The sequence below is a fragment of the Mus musculus genome, chromosome 4 (genome assembly GCF_000001635.26).
Source record: "Mus musculus strain C57BL/6J chromosome 4, GRCm38.p6 C57BL/6J".
In the NCBI taxonomy this organism is placed as follows: domain Eukaryota; kingdom Metazoa; phylum Chordata; class Mammalia; order Rodentia; family Muridae; genus Mus; species Mus musculus.
Window position 1 is genome coordinate 122,186,162 of NC_000070.6, and position 21,035 is coordinate 122,207,196.

General features: G+C 39.6%; 1 long non-coding RNA gene across 1 annotated transcript; it reads left to right on the top strand.

Annotated features, from left to right (window-relative positions):
• Nucleotides 1-1,556: 1,556 nt before the first annotated feature.
• Nucleotides 1,557-20,560, top strand: LOC115489968. The gene is made up of 4 exons (XR_003955347.1): nt 1,557-1,700; nt 19,044-19,115; nt 19,645-19,745; nt 20,420-20,560. It is a non-coding gene; the product is annotated as an uncharacterized LOC115489968 (long non-coding RNA).
• Nucleotides 20,561-21,035: the final 475 nt, after the last annotated feature.

Consider the following 21,035-nt stretch of genomic DNA (forward strand, 5'->3'; position numbering starts at 1 on the left):
GAGAGAGAGAGAGAGAGAGAGAGAGGGAGAGGGAGAGGGAAAGGGAGAGAGGGATCTGAGAGGGAAAGAGGGCATAGAGTAAAATGGGGGCCAGTTCAGATAGAAGAGGAGATGGGACAGTAGTACAGAGGGTCAGGGATTTGAAGCGGTGTGTAGCAGTGGGTGAGTGGAAACTGAGGGTACCCACTAGAATGTCCCAGATGCCAGAGACACAAAAGATTCCCAGGACCCAACATGGAGGACATTAGCTGCAATACACAACAGTGGGGAGATAGAAACTGTAGAGACCATATTCAGTGGATAGGCATGGCTCTCAGTTGTGGGCTGGGACCACCCACCCACCTCAAAATAGTAATCCAGAATTCCTCCTGTCAGAAGGAAATGCAAGGACAAAGAGTGGAACAGAATCTGAATGTTAGGGCATCCAGACTCTGTGGGGAATTGGGCTATGCACAGACAGGATGGTCTCCAGTTGAGCTGAGGTCTGAATTATGAACCCAGGAATGGTTCATAATTCACCTACATGATACATCACCTTCCTGGAACTTTGGCCCAAGTTCCGCCCCCCACAGCCCCCAAAGGAGAAACATGGCTAGAAGTCACATAAGCAATGGCCCAAGTTTCTGACCTTTAGGATAAACTCCTACCCAGTTACCTAGCGACAGTAAAAAGGCCATAAAAAAGGGCTGTTAAACCCCTGCTTGCTCTCTTACTTCTCACTTTCTTACCTCTTATCCCTCACTCTCACCCTCTCACTCCTCTCTCTTTGTCTTATCCCCTCCTCTCCTCCCTGCCTCTTACACTTTCTCTCTCTCTCTCTCTCTCTCTCTCTCTCTCTCTCTCTCTCTCTCTCTCTCTCTCCTACCTTCTCTCTTTCTCCCTGCCTTTCTATAATATAGCTCTAAAAACATGGAATGTCTCTGCTCATCAAGGCCCACAGCACTTGGAGGATGCGATAGGCTTTTTTCTAATGAGCCATTTCTAATCTCCCTATGGAAGGCCTTCCTGTGCTCCAGTCCAGATCCACAGAGCTCACTCTCACCGGTATTGGGAACTTCTTCCCTCATCCCTCTCTCCCATAACCCTGGTGACTTTAAAAAAGTAGCCCTGGGGCTCTCAGGTCAGGGCTGTCCATTGGCCACCCACCAAAGACTGGGTCAAAGGATAAATGCCCACCCAGGGTTGAGTGGAAGGTGTATGGCACCCCTCCCATGCATGAATGACCAGAGAATAGCTAAAACTCTGGCAGGGTGTGAGGCTTCCCCTTCCCACTCTCCCCAAGGGCCCCCTCTTTAGTTCCCAACAAGACACTGTCCCACCTAGGGATCCATCCTATCTGCAGTCCTTTTCAGATACTAACATTATCACCTAATTGTCCTTATGCATAAAATGGGAGCACTGCATAAGATATGTTAAAGGCCAAAAGTGAACTAAGATAAGTGTTGAATAAACACAAGTCAGCAATGGTTTTGCTGCAGTAAATGCTCGGGCTGTGTCACCAGACAGGGGTGTGGTCACTTGAGTCACTGAAAGGCACCTAGATTGCCACACAGAAATGCAAGCACTTTTATTGTCACTCAGCTAAGATGGTATTGCTTGGGTTCTGGTGGCTCCTATCTGTCTATCTTCTGTTCTGGTGTTGTGATGCCAGGCCACTAGTGAGTCAGATCGACTACAACTCGTGTGATTGTCCGGACAAGGTAAGTGATCAGTAGATGGGCACAGGCTTGGTAACCCTGTGCCATTGCCACCTAGGTTCACATCAGCAAAGCAAGAGCTGTAAGTCAAGTATTTGGGATTTTAGAGCTGATTTGCATTGGAGGGAAGGCAGTCCTGTGTCTTCAGTGAGCTCTTAGGGAGAACTTTGCACTACTGGACATTATGCTGTCTTTGTTGAAATCATAGCAGAGGTGGGCTCAGCCTGCAGCAGCTCACTGTCAGGCCAGCCTGCTCCTTCCGAACTGGGCAACACACTCAGGCATTCATACCTTCACAAAGCTACCTCACAGCACTCACTACACCTGAATGTGAAGTACACTGAATTCTTCACACTTATAGAACTTGCTTTCAAGTATGGAAACATAATGTAAAGAAATAAGAAAAACATGTTGACGGAAGCCATTTAGCAAAGGTTGTGCAAACAAGTGAGTTTTCTGGAGATGGCCGACCATTTTGCATAGCTTTTATGGGTTTGCTCTGTGAGGCAAGGACTTTAGAGGCTTCATCACAAGATTGCTTCTTGATGCTGGTAAGTCATTCCTGCCAAGATTATATAGCCTAATTATTCTTGAGCATCAAACCACTATATGTTGCAAATTTCCTGCCAATCAATATGAAGAATCACTTACATATAACAATGCTGTGTAGATACATTAATAACTTTATAGAATTCCTGATTTGACTTAAATAATTTTAGAAAATCTAAGCAAATAGTTTGAAGAGATGGTTTTAAATATTTTGCCAGCAAGATATAATAAGCTGGAATCAAGAATAATAGAATGCATCCTAGAAGAGTAAGTAAAGGCTGCATTATGAGGAGTACACTGAGCTTCCATAAACTTTACTAAGAAGAGAAATAGGCTTGGCACAGATCTGTGACCAAGGAAAATCATTCATTCCAAGTCAGATGCAAGGATGAGGCCGCAATTTTGCAGTATGATAAATCAAGGTCATATGTAACTGAAACCGTTGCTTGGAACATATAACAACCTTATAGAATGAAATGCTACTTTTAACTTACTATTGACATCATTATCTCTGTTTCATGTACCATTTTATCTGTGATGAGATTTTATAATGACCTTTTGTCTATGAAGTTATAAGAAGACTCAGAGAAAAGAATAAAGCATGGCTGTTGGGGCTCTGCTCCCAGTATGTATATAGGTATATATGTCTGTGTGTGTGTGTGTGTGTGTGTGTGTGTGTGTGTGTGTGTATACATATGCATATGCATATGCATATACATATGCATATGCATATACATATACATATACATATATACATACACGCACAAACATATATATATGTGTGTGTGTGTGTGTATACATACATATATATGCATATATATATACACAAACATATGTAAGAATATGTTTATGTAAATTAGTATGTACAAGCCATTGTGAAATTGATTAAAGAGGTAGTGGGGTCCAGCTCTGTGTGTGTGTGTGTGTTTGTGACTTTTTCTTTCTCTCTGGCTCATAAAAAGGTATGTAAGGAGTAAAGAGTCCAAGTACCTAAATTAATTTTCTTAATCCACTATTGCCATCTGCTGTATTCAATTGCCAGAAGTCACCAGCTTTTGGCTGCAGAGTAACAAGAAAGGTTAAATTGACAGAGGAATCAGTTTCCTACACTGCATTCTACCTCAGTACCTGAATGTTGTGACAGAACCCTGGCAACATGTCAAATTGTGATGTGTGCACTGGAGAAAGACATGACATATGTAAGATGATTGGCCTTGAAGTGTGAGCTTATAGTTAATTAGTAGAGAATTCACCCAAAAACTGACAACTGAGTCATGAACAGAGCTGAGGAGGATGAGGAAAGATGCCATATGGATGTGTGGTCAAAGGAGCAGCAGATGCAAAGACCCTGATCCAGGCATAGAAGAATCCAGATCAGTTTCGCAGGAGCAGAGAGAGAAAGGAAAGTGAGGCTGAACACATGTTAGGTCTTTTAGGCCTAGTGTAAGGACTTAGAAAGAATTGTTCTGAGCCCACTGTGGTAGAGCCCATAGAGAACTAGTTCATGGAAGTAATTCCCCAATATATAGGACACAAAAGAAGGAGGATGTCTTCAAGCTTGAAACCTGCCTGATATAAATGGCAAGTTTCAAATAAGCCAGAGTGACATGAGGAGACCCATAAATAACAATATGTATTCAGTTAATATTTAGTATGAGGTCAATGAACCTGTCTGTGACATTAGTTGGTCGTGCAGACTCTTCAAGTGGTTAGTGAAACAAAAGCTGTGGCTGTCATTAGGAAGAAAGGGATTGAGGAACAGAGTCACAAGATTACAAGGATGGTAGGCTGCTTATCAACAGAAGCAACACCAGGTATTTTCCTCAAGACCTTGATGGGACTGAATTTATTAGCTGTGAAGTTTCATTTTCATGAAACAAAATCTTCCTTAAATGTTTCCCAGTGTAAGTTTGAGCTCATTGGTCTGTTCTGTTACTATCTGGTTTCATCCTGAAGCTAGCTTGTTTCCTCCTCTTGTGATAAAATGAAGATGGATCAGGGCCACATAAGGTCTGTGGACAGTAGAAAGGAAGGAGAGAGACTCTGGGGTATCAGACCTTATGATTAAAGGCATGAGAACCTATGTTGTCCACCAGTGTACTTTTTTGTTTTAATTGCTGTGTTTATAATAAATTCTAGATGTCACAGGAGCTGAGAAGTTAAACTTCAGATAATAAACACCGGAGATTCTTTTGTCTCAGAGCTGTTACTAGTGTCACTACAGTAATAGCTGTGTGGTAACATGAAGTGTGGAGAATTAGTGGAACTTTGAACTTTGACATATTTGAGGGTGATATCACAGATTTCAATATGGCCTGAGAGAACAAGAAGGCTGAGATGAAAGTGCAGTTTGGGCCATAGATAAATAGAAAGTGAAGTTGTTGTTTTTATTTTGTTTGTTTGTTTGTTTTGTTTTTTGTTTTCCAAGATAGGTACTTTGAACGGCAAGCAAATCTGAAGAGTACTTTGTGTGTGTATATGATATGGGAGAGAGGTGTAGGTAGAGAGACAGAAAGTGTGGGGATGGAAGGAGGAACAGAGAAAGTGAAGGAGAGAGGAAGATGAGCATAAACACAGTGAAAGGAGAGACAGAGAGTGAGACAGAGAGAGAGAAAGAGAGAGAAATAGAGACATAGAGACACAGAGACACAGAGAGAGAGAGACAGAGAGACAGAGAGATTATACTTTTAAACTAAACAAACTGTCACAAGCCAGTCATTGCACTGGGGAAGGAAAAGTAGGAAGATCATGAGTTCAGACCAGGCCAACCTGAAGACATTGCCAGTCCCCTATCACAGAAAAATTAAAATTGGATTCAGCATTTGACCCTACTTAAATTAAGGTTCTTTATTGTTGTTTAGTTATTGATTTTGTTAGTTTGGACTTTTAAAAAGTGTGTGTGTGTGTGTGTGTGTGTGTGTGTGTGTGTGTGTGTGTGTGTGTAGGTCAAAATAAGTAGAGGTGTGTCAAGTATTTTTGAGAAATGTTCCTTTTCTTCCCATTTATGGGTCTCAGGGATTGAACTCTGGTCCTTATGATTGGCAGCTGAAGTCCCATGACAACCTTGCTAACACATTCATTAATCCCATAGTCCATAGTAACCTACAATTTTCCATGTAAACTTCTAACCCTCTTTCTTTCCTCTGCATCTTAAGTCCTGGGATTAAAGACATGGGCACCTTGTTATTTTGACCTTTGGAGATAGTTTCTCATGTAGAAAAGTTTATCCTTCATCTTGATATGTATCCAAGAATAACCTTTTTCTTTTCCCTTTGTCTCTATTAATTAATTAAATTATTTATTTATTTATTCATTCATTCATTCATTCATCCATTCATTCATTTTTGGTTCTTAGAGACAGGGTTTCTCTGTGTACCACCAGCTGACTGGCTGTCCTGGAACTCACTCTGAGACTAGGCTGGTCTTGAACTCAGAAATCTGCCTGCCTCTGCCTCCAAAGTGTTGGGATCAAAGGCATGTGCCACCACTGCTAGGCTATTTTATTTTTCTTTCTTTGTTAGTTTCTGTTAAGACAGAATCTCCTTCCCTGTGTAGCCAAGGCTGGGTTGACACTTAATATGTAGTCTATAGGCTAGGCACAAATCCTCAGCGATCTTTCTGTTTCCACCTTGTGAGTACTGGGAGTACAGGAGCCACAAGTCCAGGGTCCCAGAGGTAACCTTGTACTCCTGATTTTCCTGCTTTCCAAGTTGTAAGGTTATATTACAGTTTCCAGTGCACAGTATGGAGTCCATGCTGACTTTGAATTAAAGATGTTGTATCCTACTTCTGGATGGTTGAGATTACTGATGTGTGAGGACATGTGAGGTAAAAGCAGTTTTGGATTCTGTAAATATAACACTGTTTAAAAAAAACGTGGAGGTAATACAGAATTATTTGTACAAGCAAGGACTGTAGTTCAGAGTGCTTGAACTCTTGGTACTTTAATGTCCTGCCCTGCCCTGTCCTGTCATAGGGTAAAGTCACCCCAGGAGTGACTCTGCCAGGAGTGGGAATACCTTAGCTCCTGGGGTGGACTGGCAATCAAGGAGAAAACCAAGCAGAGGCAGTGAGAAAACATCCTGAGAGGTAGAAGAAGTCAGGAGAGTTCAGTGTCCTGAAAGCCACTGAAGAAAATGTTTCCTGAAGAAGGAAGCAAGCAACAAATATTTTATCATGCCTGCAAGTACAGGGCTGATGAGTTCCCGGACATTAAATGGCTGCAAGTTGAAAGGCAGGTTTGATTATGTAGTCAGTACTGAGATTGTAGTAAATTCCTCCATACTCTTGAATGGAACTCCACCTAAAAATCAATCAATCAGACAAACAAATACACAACAACAATAAACCAAACCACCAGACACAACAGAAGAGAAGATAGGAGATCCTCACAAAGGTCTCTTATGAGCAGACTGAGAATTGATCAGTAGACTCAGCCATGTGTATATATATTGACAAAAACAGTTGGAGGTTGATTTTAATGTGGGTTAAAGAGAATTATATAGAGGAATTGGAGTCTTTTAATACAAATAGGTTTTGTGAGGATTCTTTAGGCCCCAGGGTACTAGGGCAAGGCTCATGGAGAATGTGAGATAGATGCTGCCCTCTCCAGCACTGAGCTTTCTGCTCACAAATTTGTGTAATGTTGGGAATGGCCAGCTCCAGGTTCAGTGATAAAACAATTTACCAGAGCAGAAGTAAGATAAGTTTTAATGAAGAATAGACACTGTGGACAGAAGCACAGCAGGCTGATTCTGTGAGATTTGCACCCCAGCAAGGAGTGGGGCATGTATACTGCAGTTAAGAGAAGCTGCCTTGCCTTGCTTCATTATGCCCTTTGTGTTTGTGTTTGAAGAAACAGAGGGAGGCAGTTCACATTCTGTTAGGCAGTGAGTCATGTAACAGCAATTGTTTTCTGCAAAACTGGGCATTTGGGGTGCAGGGTCTTTAAGCACTAGTTGTTTGTACAGCGTCACAGGTCACTCTGTCAAGATGTAAAACCCAGGGTATATTGTTTTTCAAATTTAGCCTTTTCCTGTGTGTGCCTCAGGCACTTTATGTACTTCATCCTGGTCCAGGCAATTCTGCTTCAGTCTTCTGAGTGATGACACTACTGATTTGTGTCACTGCACCTGGCCCGCTCCTTTGCTTTTATGTTTAAAACTTACTATGTAGCCAAGCAAAACTTTGAACTTCTAATCCTTGTGCTTTTGCCTTCCAAGCCCTGGGACCATACGTGTGCATCCCTTGTCTAGGTTTTATCATCCTGAGGTCCTATGCAGGGCTTAATACATTCTGGACAAGCCTTCTGTTATTAGGAATACTTCTCCAGTCCCAAATGACGTTCTGATGCTTATTAATGTCTGATGGACTGAGCTGAGCAAGAAGCATTCTGTACTCTGTTAGTGTTGAGGTAAAATTCAAATAAAAGTTTTACCATTTTCAGTGCACAGTTCTGAAGCATTGAGCCTGTTCACAAACTGAGAGAATCTTATATCTTCTGTAGATTCAAAACTTCTCAGCTCTAAGGAAAAACTCCCTATTAGTTAAATCATGTTTTTTTGTCCTTTCTCCTCCTCACTTCTTATAACCTCAGGAAGTTTTCTTTTCTGGTAGGATGTTGTATACTCTATATAGCATGTAAAAGGTATCCCACAATTTATGTCTTTTGTGGAGGGTTAATTTTTGGAACATGCTTTGAGGTTCATACTGGTTGTAGCATGTTTCAGCATGCCATTTATAGGGAAAAGTATTAAATTATACTAATATAGCACAGCTTGTCAATTAACAGACATTTGCTTTGTTTTTACCTTTTGCCATTACTAACAATGTTACTGAAAACTTTTGTGTAAAGTTTTCTCTGGATTTTTATTTACTTTGTTATAAAGGAAGGAATGGAATTGCTTGGAAATTTGATAACCAGATTCATTTATGTCACTTCCCTAGTTTTACACAGGATTTTACTGTTCTATCTCCACCAATAAGGCACAAGTGTTCCTATTTCTCCTTCTCCTTGAAATCTGTCCTGATTTGAATCAAAACTTTGTTTTTTTTTCCTTAGATATTTTCTTTATATACATTTCAAAATCTATCTGAAAGTTCCCTATACTCTCTCCCCTCCCTTTTCCCCTATGTACCCATTCCCAATTCTTGGCCCTGGCATCCCCCTATTCTGGGGCATATGAAGTTTGCAATACCAATGGGCCTCTCTTCCTAGTGATGATCGATTAGGCCATCTTCTGCAACATATGCAGCGAGAGAAACGAGCTCTGGGGGTACTGGTTAGTTCATATTGTTGTGCCACCTATAGGGTTGCAGACCCCTTAAGCTCCTTGGGTGCTTTCTTTAGCTTCTACATTGGGGGCCCTGTGTGCCATCTTGTAGGTGACTGTGAGCATCCACATCTGTATTTGCCAGGCACGGGCATAGCCTCATATGAAACAGCTAAACCAGGGTCCTTCAGTAATATCTTGCGGGGATATGCAATAGTGTCTGGGTTTGGTGGCTGATTATGGAATTGATCCCCAGGTGGGGTAGTCTCTGGATACTCCATACTTTCGTCTTAGCTCCAAACTTTGTCTCTGTAATTCCTTTTCATGGGTATTTTGTTCCATATTCTAAGGAGAAATGAAGTATCCACCCATTTGTCTTCCCTATTCTTGATTTTCTTTTGTTTTGCAAATTTTATCTTGGGTGTTCTAAGTTTCTGGGTTAATATAAACTTACCAGTGAGTGCATACCTAATGACTTCGTTTGTGATTGGGTTACCTCACTAAGGATGATATCCTCATGATACATCCATTTGTCGAAGAAGTTCATAAAATCATTGTTTTTAATAGTTGAATAGTACTCCATTGTGTAAATATACCACATTTTCTGTATCCATTCTTCTGTTGAGAGACATTTGGGTTCTTTCAAGCTTCTGGTAATTATAAATAAGGCTGCTATGAACATACTGGAGCATGTGTTCATATTACAAGTCGGGACATCTTCTGAGTATATGCTCAGGAGAGGTATTGTTGGATCTTCTGGTAGTATTATGTCCAATTTACTAAGGAACTACCAGAGAGACTTCCAGAGTGGTTGTACAAGCTTGCAATTCTACCAGCAATGGAGGAGTGTTCCTCTTTATCCAAATCCTCAACAGCAGCTACTGTCACATAAATTTTGATCATAGCAATTCTTACTGGTGTGAGGTGGAATCTCAAGGTTGTTTTGATTTGCATTTCCTTGATGATTAAGGATGTTAGAATTTTTTTCAGGTGCTTCTCAGCCATTCAGTATTCCTCAGTTGATAATTCTTTGTTTAGCTCTGTACCCAATTTTTTAATGGGGTTAATTAAATTTCTGGAGTCCAGCTCTTGAGCTCTTTGTATATATTGGATATTAATCTCCTACCATATTTAGGATTGGTAAAAATCCTTTCCCAATCTATTGGTGATCTTTTTGTCTTATTCACAGTGTGTTTTGACTTAGAGAAGCTTTGCAATTTTTTGAGGTTCCATTTGTCAATTCTTAATCTTACAGCACAAGCCATTGCTGTTCTGTTTAGGAAAATTTCCCCTGTGCCTATATCATCGAGTCTTTTCCCCACTTTCCACTCTATTAATTTCAGTGTCTCTGGTTTTATGTGGAGTTCTTTGATCAACTTAGACTTGAGCTTTGTACAAGAATATAAGAATGGATCAATTCTTATACAGACACTAAGAGAACACAAATGCCAGCAGAGGCTACTATACCCAGCCTCTCAATTACCATAGATGGAGAAACCAAAGTATTCCATGAAAAAACCAAATTCACACATTATCTTTTCATGAATCCGGCCCTTCAAGGAAAATAACAGAAGAAAAAAAAAAAAAAAAAGGACAAAAACCACATCCTAGAAAAAGCAAGAAAGTAATCCTTCAACAACTCTAAAAGAAGACAGCCACAAGAAATGAATGCCAACTCTAACAACAAAAATAATACAAAGCAACAATTACTTTTCCTTAATATCTCTTAATATCACTGGACTCAATTCCCCAATAAAAAGACATAGACTGACAGACTGGCTACACAAATAGGACTCAGCATTTTGCTGCTTACAGGAAACCCATCTCAGGGAAAAAGACAGACACTACCTCAGAGTGAAAGGCTGGAAAACAATTTTCCAAGCAAATGATCTGAAGAAATAACCTAGAGTAGCCATTCTAATATCTAATAAAATCGACTTCCAACCCAAAGTTATCAAAAAAAGACAAGGAGGGGCATTTCATACGCATCAAAGGTATAATCTACCAAGAGGATCTCTCAATTCTGAATATCTATGCTTCAAATCCAAGGACAGCCACATTCATTCAAGAAACATTAGTAAAGTTCAAATCACACATTGCACCTCACACAATAATGGTGGGAGACTTCAACATACCACTTTCATCAATGGACAGGTCATGGAAACAGAAACTGAACAGAGACACAGTGAAACTAACAGAAGTTATGAAATGAATGGATTTAAGAGATATCTACAGAACATTTTAACCAAAAAAAAAAAAAAAGGATATACTTTCTTCTCAGCACCGCATGGTAACTTCTCCAAAATTGACAATATAATTTGTCACAAAACAGGTCTTAATAGATACAAAAATATTGAAATTGTCCCATGCATCCTATCAGATCACCATGGACTAAGGCTGATCTTCAAAAAAACATAAATAATAGAAAATCAACATTCACATGGAAACTGAACACCACTCTTCTCAATGATACCTTGGTTAAGAAGGAATAAAGAAAGAAATTAAAGACTTTTTAGAGTTTAATGAAAATGAAGCCACAACATACCCAAACTTATGGGTCACAATGAAAACATTTCTAAGAGGAAAACTCATAGCTCTGAGTGACTCCAAAAAGAAACTAAATAGAGAGTACACTAGCAGCCTGACAGCACACCTAAAATTTCTAGAAAGAATGGAAGCAAATTCGCCCAAGAGGAGTAGATGACAAGAAATAATCAATCTCAGGGCCAAAATCAACCAAGTGGAAAGAATAAGAACTATTCAAAGAATCAACAAAAGGAGGAGCTGGTTCATTGAGAAAATCAACCAGATAGATAAACCCTTAGCCAGACTCACTAGAGGGCACAGGGGCAGCATCCTAATTAACAAAATCAGAAATGAAAAGGGAGACATAACAACAAATCCTGAAGAAATCCAAAACACCATCAGATCCTTCTATAAAAGGCGATACTCAACAAAAATAAAAAACATGTATGAAATTGACAAATTTCTAGACAGGTACCAAAGTTAAATCAGGATCAGGTTAATGATCTAAACAGTCCTATATCCCCTAAAGAAATAGAAGAAGTCATAAATAGTCTCCAACCAAAAAAAAAAAAAAAAAAAAAAAAAAAAAAAAAAAAAAAAAAAAAAAAAACAGGACCAGATGGGTTTAATGCAGTTCTATCAGACCTTCAAAGTTGATCTAATTCCAGTACTTCACAAACTATTCCGCAAAATAGAAGCAGAAGGTACTCTACCCAATTCATTCTATGAAGCCAAAATTACTCTGATACCTAAAGCACAGAAAGACCCAAGAAAGATAGAGAAGTTCAGACCAATTTCCCTTATGAATACCACTGCAAAAATCCTCAATAAAATTCTTGCTAACCAAATCGAAGAACACACAACAAATGCATCCATCGTGACCAAGTAGGTTTCAATCCAGGGACTCAGGGACAGTTTATTATATGGAAATCCATCAACATAATCCACTATATAAACAAACTCAAAGACAAAATCCACATGATCATCTTGATAGATGCGGGGAAACCATTTGAGAAAATCCAATATCCATTCAGGATAAAAGATCAGGACTTCGAGGCCCATACCTAAACATGATAAAAGCAATCTACAGCAAACCAGTAGCCAACTCAAAGTAAATGGTGAGAAGCTAGAAGCATTCCCAATAAAATCAGGGACTAGACAAAGCTGCCCACATTCTCCCTACCTATTCAACATTGTACTTGAACTCCTAGCCAGAGCAATTCGACAACAAAAGGAGAACAAGGGGATACAAATTGGAAAGGAAGAAGTCAAAATATCATTTTTGCAGATGATACAATAGTATATATAAGGGACCCTAAAAATTCCACCAGATAATTCCTAAACCTGATAAACAGCTTCAGTGAAATAGCTGGATATAAAACTAACTCAAACAAGTCAATGGACTTTCACTACAGAAAGGATAGACAAGCTAAGAAAGAAATTAGGGAAACAACACTGTTCTCAATAGTCACAAATAAAAAATTCCTTGGTGTGACTCTAACTAAGGAGGTGAAAGGTCTGTATGATAAGAATTTCAAGTCTCAGAAGAAAGAAATTAAAGAAGATCTCAGAAGATGGAAAAATCTCCCATGCTCATGGATTGGCAGGATCAATATAGTAAAAATATCTCTCTTGCCAAAACCAATCTCCAAATTCAATGCAATCCCCATCAAAATTCCAACTCAATTCTTCAACGAATTAGAAATGGCAATCTGGAAATTCATCTGGAATAACAAAAATCCTAGGATAGGAAAAACTCTTCTCAAGGATAAAAGAACCTATGACAGAATCACCATGCCTGACCGAAAGCTGTACTACAGAGCATTTGTGGAAAAAAAAAAAAACCCTGCATGGTACTGGTATAGCGACAGACAAGTAGACCAATGGAATAGAATTGAAGACCCAGAAAGAAATCCACATACCCATGGTCACTTGATCTTTGACAAGGGAGCTAAAACCATCCAGTGGATGAAAGACAGCATTTTCAACAAATGGTGCTGGCACAACCGGTGGTTATCATGTAGAAGAATAAGAATTGATCCATTCCTATCTCCTTGTACTAAGGTCAAATATAAGTGGATCAAGGAACTACACATAAAACCAGAGACAGTGAAACTTACAGAGGAGAATTTGGGGAAAAGCCTTGAAGATATGGACACAGGGGAAAAATTCCTGAATAAAGCAGCAATGGCTTGTGCTGTAAGTTCGATGAATTGACAAATGTAACCTCATAAAATTGCAAACTTCTGTAAGGCAAAAGACACCCTCAATAAGACAAAAAGGTCATCAACAGATTGGGAAAGGATCTTTACCTATCCTCAGTCAGATAAGGGACTAATATCCAATGTATACAAAGAACTCAAGAAGGTGGACTCCAAAAAATCAAATAACCTCATTAAAAAATGAGGCTCAGAGCAAAACAAAGAATTCTTACCTGAGGAATATTGAATGGTTGAGAAGTACCTGAAAAAAATGTTCAGCATCCTTAATCTTCAGGGAACTGCAAATCAAAACAACCCTGAGATTTGTCTCACACCAGTCAGAAGGGCTATGTTCAAAAATTCAGGTGACATCAGATGCGGGTGAGGATGTGCAGAAAGAGGAACACTCCTTCATTTTTGGTGGGATTGCAAGCTTGTACAACCACTCTGGAAATCAGTCTGGTGGTTCCTCAGAAAATTGGACATAGCACTAACAGAGGATCCCGCAATATCTCTCCTGGACATATATCCAGAAGATGTTCCAACTGGTAAGAAGGACACATGCTTCACTATGTTCATAGCAGCCTTATTTATAATAGCCATAAGCTGGAAAGAACTCAGATGCCCCTCAACAGAGGAATGGATACAGAAAATGTGGTACATTTACACAACGGAGTACTGATCTGTTATTAAAAAGAATGAATTTATGAAATTCCTAGGCAAATGGATGGACCTGTGCCGCAGACCCTCTGGGCCCCTTTGTCTGCATGGAATGGGTCTCTAGTCACGGGTGGACAAAGCATCGGATGAATTGACAGGTGCACACGGGAGAGGTTGTGTTGGATCTGAATGTAATTTCTCAAATCGAGCATCAGACTTTTTTATACAGAAGACAATAAGGAAGTTGGGTGACATACCCGCAAGGTACAAATGAGGTAACCGGATGCTTAATGACTCTTACACAGAACAGAGAAATGAAAATGCAAAGACTGGCAGGAACTGTTCAATAAAATAACTGAGACAAAGTCAGCCCTATCTAAGGTCAGCTATAGACTTAGAAGCCAGGTGTGAGAACTTTTCACTCCTAGGGCAAGGGCTTTCACACCCAAGTCATGGTTCTAGTTAGGGAGTTCCGTTCTAGCTAAACATCTCTTGAGTAATGTAATACTCTAAAACCACAGCCCGATCTACTTCCTAAACCATTGTAAATTCCTGTATATAGGTGTAACTCAGCTATAATTCTAAGTATCTATTCTGGTTTCTCCTACGGTCAGAAACGTCTTTCATCCTTGGTGATGGTAGATTCCTGTGAAGGGCAGTGACCTAACTTTTGGGCTATCCTGAATGTCACTGTCTAGCTCAAGGACATTCTAGGACTGTTGGAACATTGGCGGAAGGCTTTACCTATGTCAGAATCCAATCTTAAAAGGTATTTATAATAAAGAGTGCATGTGGATCCATCCACTAGACTAACGCGGGAATGGAAAATTTAGAGAGCACGCCAGACTCCAGGAGCGAGTTTCTGTGAAACTCTTTTTGCTTCATGAGCAGTTTTTAAGCCTCTAGGCTTGTCAAACTGACTCAACTGGAGTGTGTGGCAGACCTGGAGGGCAGCATCCTGAGTGAGGTAACCCAATCACAAAAGAACTCACATGATATGTACTCAGTGATAAGTGGATATTAGACCAGAACCTTAGGATACCCAAGATACAATTTGCAAAGCACATGAAACTCAAGAAGAACGAAGACCCAAGTGTGGACACTTTGCCCCTTCTTAGAATTGTGATCAAAACACCCATGCAAGGAGTTACAGAGACAAAGTTTTGAGCTGAGACTAAAGGATGCACCATCTAAAGACTGCCATACCCGGGGATCCATCCCGTAATCAGCCTCCAAATGCTGACACCATTGCGTACACTAGCAAGATTTTGCTGAAAGGACCCTGATATAGCTGTCTCTTGTGAGGCTATGCCGGGGCCTAGCAAATACAGAAGTGGATGCTCACAGTCAGCTATTGGATGGATCAAAGGGCCCCCAATGGAGGACCTAGAGAAAGTACCCAAGGAGCTAAAGGTATCTTCAACCCTATAGGTGGACCTCAATATGAACTAACCAGTATCCCCTCAGAGCCCCTGTCTCTAGCTGCATATATATCAGAAGATGGCCTAGTCGGCCATCAGTGGAGAGGCCCATTGGTCTTGCAAACTTTATATGCCTCAGTACAGGGGAATGCCAGGTCCAAGAAGTGGGAGTGGGTAGGTAGGGGGTGGGGGGCGGGGAATGTATGGGGGACTTTTGGGATAGCATTGGAAATATAAATGAAGAAAATACCTAATTAAATTTTAAAAAAAGAATCAATCAATTCACATTCTTCTTCATTATAACCTCCAGTTGTGCCTGTACCATTTGTTGAAAATGCTTTCTTCATCCACTGGATGGTTTTAGCTCCTTTCTCAAAGATCAAGTGACCATAGGTGTGTGGATTCATTTCTGGGTCTTCAATTCTAGTCCATTGATCTAACTGTGTATCACTGTACCAGTACCATGCAGTTTTTTATCACCATTGCTTTGTATTCCAGTTTAATGGCAGGCATGATGATTCCACCAGAGGTTCCTTTATTATTGAGAATAGTTTTTGCTATCCTAGGTTTTATTATTCCAGATGAATTTGCAAATTGCCCTTTCTAGCTAGGTGAAAAACTGAGTTGAAATTTTGATGGGGATTGCATTGAATCTGTAGATTGCTTGAGGCAGGATAGGCATTTTTACTATATTAATCCTGCCAATTCATGAGCATGGAAGATCTTTCCATCTTCTGGGATCTTCTTCAATTTCTTTCTTCAGAGAATTGAAGTTCTTATCGTACAGATCTTTCACATCCTTAGAGTCAAACCAAGTTATTTTATATGTTACTATTGTGAAAGGTGTTGTTTCCCTAATTTCTTTCTCAGTCCCTTTATCCTTTCTGTATAGAAAGGTCATTGATTTGTTTGAGTTAATTTTATATCCAGCTAATTCACTGAAGCTGTTTATAAGATTTAGGAGATCTTTGGTAGAATTTTAGTTTCACTTATATATATTGTCATATCATCTGCAAATAGTGATGTTTTCACTTCTTCCTTTCCAATTTGTATCTCCGTGATCTCCTTTTGTTGTCTAATTGCTCTGACTAGAACTTCATGTACTATATTGCATAGGTAGGGAGAAAGTGGGCTGCCTCGTCTAGTACCTGATTTTAGTGGGACTGAGTTTCTCTCATTTTAGTTTGATGTTGGCTACTGGTTTGCTCCACATTGCTTTTATTATGTTTAGGTATGGGCTTTGAATTCCTGAATTTTCCAAGACTTTTATCATGAAGGGGTGTTGCATTTTGTCAAATGCTTTCTTAGCATTTAAAAAGATGATCATATGGTTTTTGTCTTTGAATTTGCTTATATAGTGGATTATGTTTATTGATTTCTGTATATTAAATCATCACCTGATGGCTCCCTCACCTGATCTGAAAGAGCCCTCCCGGGTGGCCACCTCTCCTCTGGTAGGGAAGGTGCCTGGATGTCTGGAGCCTGAAATGGGGTCTGTCCCAGAAGCTGTGTCACTTCTGCCTATCCCAGAAGTTGTGTCCCTTCTTTAGTCTGCACTCTCACATGTGCAGACTAGTCTTTGAGGGACCAGGGACCCAAGATTGCTCCCTCACCTCAGAACTTTGTTGTTTTATCTTGCATTTTAGTAAAGAGCAATGCTGCTGTTGGCCAGTTCCCATCTTCTTGCAGACATTTCTTTTCATTCTTTCCCATTTCATTTCTTATGATTTTAGTTTGTTTTTTTTTTCACTTTGACAGGCTTGATATTTGTTACTTATTTTATCTGTAGAAGAATTTTGCCTATATGTGCAAAGGACCAACCTCAGCATGGAGAGGGGTTCTGAGATAAGAGGTTTCTGGGAGTGGCAAAAATAATGACTCTAAGTCAAATCATGGATTTATGCTGATGACCTGTGTTTGTTTGATCCAGCTGTTCCAAACTCTTTATCTTTATGTTCTGTTTTACTTCTAGATATTTCTCTGTCTATATTTTCCTTGCTTGGTATTCTAACAGAGCTCTCTATCTATGTCTTGCTTGATTTTATCTGTGTCAGTTCTCCAAGCAGTTCTCTCTTTATTTCCTAAAAAAAAAAAAAAAAAATCCTCTGAAAATCCCATCTCCTTCAGAACACAGGTCCAGTCTCTTATTTTACTATCAGCCCAGGCATTTACTCCTGGTTTCATTTGATTAACTTATGAATCAGCATCCTACAATCCCTGCCTTTTGATTCATAGGAGAGAGCAAGCACATATTTTTTTTGACATTGCAAAAGAATTCAGAGGCCTGACTGCCTTTGATTAGCACAGACAATAAACTAGTTGTATGGGACATTGTCCTGAAATTACCATTTCTACCACACCTGGGCCTGGACTCACTGTGTCCCAGGCTGACGTTGAACTTAGAAATTCGCTTGCATTTTTTCCTGCCTATCTTTCTATCTGTCTGACAAGCTGGATCATAGTGTTGCTTGTTTTGTTCCTTTAGATTGTGAAGCCCCTCACACAATTCATATTGCATCCTTATTTTTTATGTATAGTTGAGATATTATATATTTTCTAACTCAGGAATTTAGAGTTCTTACCCATATACTTAAGGGCTATTCTGAACGTACTAGTATTTACCATTTTGCTGAGGCATAGCCATATCCTTGACTCATGGACTCATGCTATTTCTAATAATCATGAGGTCATTAATGTTAAGAGGGAGGACATTCCTTAGAGAGAAAGAGTCCTCCACTGCTAATGCATCAAGAAAATATGAACATTTTTACACAAGCAAGCTTTATGCCCATTGAAGCCACAGACGCTCATGAAGGCTCATGCCAGAGCCTTATCCCAGGAGCAAGAACCATGTCATTCTCTCCCCACCAGGGAGATTCTAAGCTTGGCATATATGTATATTTGTAATTCATGTATACACAGTGCCCAAAGAAGCTAGGGTGGGGTGTTTGACTCATGTATTGTCAGTCAAGAACCCATGGGAGGTTATCAGACTGTATTTAGTGCTTGAGGAAACTATGGCAACAACATTCTGGAAACACAATGAACAAACATTAATTCAAAGTCAAGAGTGAAGTGAATTGAGTTGTCCTGGTAGTATGTGCACCTTCCACTCCACTGGAGCCTTGGTTCTGAACACAATACATGGGCACTGTGGGTTCATTGTACATGCTGTTCTATCAGGAATACCAAAAAATGCTGCCTTCCACCCCCTGCTCCAGGTCATAGTATGTTATGAACTCCAGATATTTTATTGTGCCTACAATATTTATGTTTTTATAGAAACAGTGGTTTCATTATAAGAATCAAGGTCTTTTAATATTTTCTTCAGTGTGGAAATACAAATTAATGCCTCCTGTTATACTGTCTTGTAATGCAGAATTTTATGAATTGCTGTTGGTGGGGCTAGCCAGATGGTTTAGTCATCAAGTAAAGTGAGGACCTTGGTTCAGTTCCCAGTAATGCATAGCCACTTATAGCTGTTTGTACCTCTAGTTCCAGGTGACCTGAGATCCTCTTGTGGCATCTGTGGTTACTGTATACAATGGTGCACAGACATATATGAAGGAAAAATATCCATATATAGTGAGAATTTTTTGTTTGAAAAGGATAAAAATGTTCTGGGAATATATTTTCATTTTTATACCATGTGGGAGACATGTTGTTGCTTCAGATTGTCCATAGAAACTGACTGGGATTTAATTCTTGCTCCATCAGGGCCGTCATATTCATCTCTGCAAGGAAGTTCAGATATTGTGTCCAGTTCTGGAATCTTGGGAAGTTTATAAGGTAATGCAAACACTAAGCTTTGCAGAGACTTGATGTGCCTCAGTGTGGAGATATTGGGATGGGTTAGCTTCTCCTTCTCAGAGGAGAAGCAGAGAAGAAAATGTGGCTAGAACTTTTTGTAATATTTGGGAGGCAGTTAACAGGTTATAAAAAGTGAATAAATAAATGATTGGGAAAAACAATGTATTAAGAAGTGTTGGTCGCTATTAGTCGCTGTTGGTAGCTTTTGTCAAGTTCCAGTGCAAAAGTGAAAGAATAAAAAATTAGATATCTTGATGATGAAGTTCAAAATGTCTCTAAGAAACTAAACATCCCTAAATCAACAACTAGTATAACAATAATGTTGTCCTCTTTCCGATCTATCTTTTTTTTTCTCTCATATCTGGTGTTAGAGGGATGAAAGGGAATAAAAGGTGTGGAAGCAGAAAGAACCCACAAAGACTAGCTATACCCATATATAAAAATTATTAAATAAACCTCTTAAATGCAATGTTTTGATTTATGAATTTCTATCATTCATTTTGTTAAGTGGGGATAATATTAAGTGTGGATGATACGGAAATGATGTTTCAATGGAAAAAACCTGGAGTTTGTGTCCTTTCTCAAGACATTGACAAGGACATAATGGAGGTAAGATGCCAGCTCGATCCTTGGGGGATTTCCTGAGGGGTTTGATAGGCAGTGCTGTGAGAACACTCCTGCTTACAAACCATCTCACCATCGACTTGTTGTATTTTGTTTTGAGTTGTATGTAGGAGTTTGTTCATAGCTCAGATTTGCCTGGAACTTAATCTACCTGCCCCAGGCTCAGGAGTGTTGGGACTGCAGGCATGTGCAATCATCATCATGTACTCTAATGGACATATGAGGGTCTTGGCTTGTATGAGTAATTTTTCTGTTGCTGTGATATAAACTCTATGATGACAAGCAACCTATGTAGTGTTTATATGGACTCATGGTTTCATGGGCATAAAAGTCCATAATGGCAGAAAGGGGCATCAGCAGAAGAATGAAGATGCCTTAGCACAGTTTCAAATGCAAGCATGGAAGATGAAGACCAAACTGGACATTAGGGAAGGTCGTGAAACCTTAAATTCCACAATGATATACTTCTTCCAGTAAGGCTTCACCTGAGTATAACATCCCCAAAAAGCAACATAATGTGGGAACTACATTTTTAAATACACAAATCTAAAGCAGACATTCCCCCACACACCTCCATACAACATAAATCAGCAAGACTCTTATGGAAGATCCCTTTACCAACAGTCTCATCCTTTGTTATGTCACTGCTTGTTTTTTAGGATGTGGAGAACAGAATCTTATATGTCACCTCAAATATATATAAGAATCTTGCTAAGGATCCTGAGTTGAGACATGGCTACATTGTCTCTACAGTCTCTGAAGCACTAAACTTTCCTTGTCATGTTTCATGGTAATATGTTTGTGGAAAAACATATCTTTTATTCAAATAAATTGACTGTAATTAATTGGAGATCCCTCTAGAACATTGAAAATAAAGTAACCTTAAGATATCCTGTAAGCTTCCTGAAACTTATTTTATTTGTGCTTCTGTTTGTCTCAAAGTGTGTGTGTGTGTGTGTGTGTGTGTGTGTGTGTGTTTTGCTTTATGTCTATGTTCATGTGTGAGGATGAGTTTGGAGGTCAGAGGTCAATGCTAAGGGTCTTCCTCAATTACTCTCTAGCATTTCTTTTAAGAAAATTAAGTTTTTTCAGTCTCCATTTCCGTCTCACCACGTAGATACCAGATCCCAGCCAGACAGCTGATCAGTAGAGACAGGAAACAATTGGAGGATCTCAAATCCTGCTGGGACAAGAGATTCTTTGGCCTCTGGCATGGCAGAAAAGGCTAAAGTGTTACTGTTCTCTGAGGGGAAGCTGGGGAAATTCAGGTGTCCC